Genomic DNA, 2,597 nt, shown 5'->3' on the forward strand with positions numbered 1-2,597 from the left:
GACGGTTCCCTTCCCTTCCTCGACTTCTCTATCTCCATTCCTCGGGATAGGCTGTCAACCGATATGTATTATCAGCCCGCGGACTCCCACAGCTACCTTGATTACACTTCCGACCACCCCGATTCCTGGAAGGGCTCTATTCCATTCTCCCAGTTTCTCACTCTCTGTACAATCTGTTCTGACGATGCCACTTTCCACACCAGTGCTTCCTGCATTTCTTCCTTTTTCCTCAACCGAGGATTCCCCTCCAGTGTAGTTAACAGGGACCCCGATCTTCTGCATCCCATTTTCCACCCTTCTGTCCTAACCGCTTCCACTCCCTCCCAGAGCCATGATAGGGTCCCCTTACCCTCACCTTTCACCCCAACAGCCTTCACATTCAACGTATCATCCTCCGCCATTCCCGTTACCTCCAGCACAATCCCACCACCAAGCACATCTCCCCTCCCTCTCCTTTAAGAATTCCGAAGGGACTGATCCCTTTGTGACCCCCTGATACACTCGTCCACCACTCCCAATACCCGCTTTCCTCCCCACAACACCTTCGCGTGCGAGAGCAGGATATGCAAAATCTACCCCTTTAACTTCCTCCCTCCCCACCGTCCAGGGCCTCAAACACTCCTTCCAGGTGAAACAGAGATTTCCTTGTACTTCTTTCAATTTACTATACTGTATTCATTGCTCATAACGCTGACTTCCCTACAGTGGGGAAATTAAATGCAGATTGGGTGATCGCTTTGCTGAACACCTCTGCTCAGTCCGCAAGCGTGACACTGACCTGCCGGTGACTTGCCATTTTAATTCCCCGTCCCACTCGCATTCTGTCCTCTCTGTCCTCGACCCCTTACACTGTTCCAATGAAGCTCAATGGAAGTTCGTGGAAAAGCATTTGATTACGCACTTTACAATCTTCTGAACTCAACATTGATTTCAATAACTTCACATCATCAACACTGCTCCCATTTTTCGTTGGACAGCAGGTGCTGCCAATGGTTCTATTGTTGCCATTTACAGCCACCTCCCAAACCTGCGACCTCTTCCACCTAGAAGGACAATGGCAGCAGGCACTTGGGAACAACATCACCTGCACGTTCTAGTCCAAGTCACACATTATCCCGACTTGGAAATATATCGCCGTTCCTTCATAGTCGCTGGGTCAAAATACTGGAACTCCCTTCCTAACAGCACTGTGGGAGAACCTTCACCACACGGACTGCAGCGGTTCAAGAAGGCGGCTCACCACCACCTTCTCAAGGGCAATTAGGGATGACAATAAATGCTGGCCTTGCCAGCGAAGCCCACATCTCATCAACGAATAAAAGCAAATATAGGCTGGTGATCGCAGTGAACACCAATAAACCCAGATATGAAGGCTGATGATCCCTGTATACCCTAAGAAACTCAGATATTTATGCTGGTGATAATAGTCAACTCCCCTTTAAACTCACATATATAAACTGGTGATATCAGTAAAACGGCATATACACAAATAATAGGCTGGTGGTCCTATTCCGATAAACCACGATATAGAGGCTGCTGATCCAAGCATAGACCGATAAATAGGCTGCTAATCCGAATAAATACCGATGTCTCGATTTGTGATCACAATAAATTGGATTACGACGCTGGTGATCCCGGTAAACTCCATTAAACACGGATATAGAGGCTGGTGATCCGAGGAAACCCAGATGAACCCGATATATGGGATAGTGATAGTAGAAAACCATGAGAAAACCAAAAATATAGGTTGGTGACCCCAGCAATCCTTGGGAAACCCAGACATATACGTTGGTGATACCACTAAACTCGATAATATCGGCTGGTGATCTCAGTAAACTCTGAGAAACCCAGATATATAGGCTGAGGGAGATAATTGAACACTGGAACATGTTATCAAGAAATAAAAAAAACAGATTGTAAGACATCCTACATGTCCATAACAAGGGACAGATTAGCGAAAGTAAACATGGGTCCCTTAGAGGCAGAGGCAGGATAAATTAAAATGGGGATTAAGGAAATAGCAAAGATGTTGAACAAATGTTTTGTATCTGCCATGAAAGTAGAAGAAACAAAAAGCATATTGGAAATAATAGGGAACCAAGGGTCTAATGAGAATGAAGAACTTAAAGTAATTAAGATTAACAAAGAAAAAATACTGGAGAAATTAACGGGACGAGGAGCCGACAAATCACATCATGTCCGAGGTCACCCACTGGGACTTAAAAAGGATAGATCAAAGTATTTTCTAAATGTGAAAAGCTCGAAGCAGTGGAGGTCCAAAGAGACCTTAGGGTTCATGTACATAGATCAATAAAATGTCATGGATAGGGACATTAGAAATAGGTGGATGCATTGGTTTTGATCGACCCTAATTCCCTCGATTCTGGAACGGTCACCGTCGATCGGAAGTTAGCAAATGTAACCCCGCTATTCAAGAAAGGAGGGAAAAAAAGCACAGGGAAGCATAGGCCACTTGGGCTGACATCAGTATTAGCGAAAATGCTGGAGTGTATTATTTAAGGACAGAGAAACAGGAATTTAGAAAATCATAATATATTTAGGCAGTGGCAACACTTTCCATAGAAGGGAAATTGTAT

This window comes from Heptranchias perlo, chromosome 35 (assembly GCF_035084215.1).
Source record: "Heptranchias perlo isolate sHepPer1 chromosome 35, sHepPer1.hap1, whole genome shotgun sequence".
NCBI lineage: Eukaryota > Metazoa > Chordata > Chondrichthyes > Hexanchiformes > Hexanchidae > Heptranchias > Heptranchias perlo.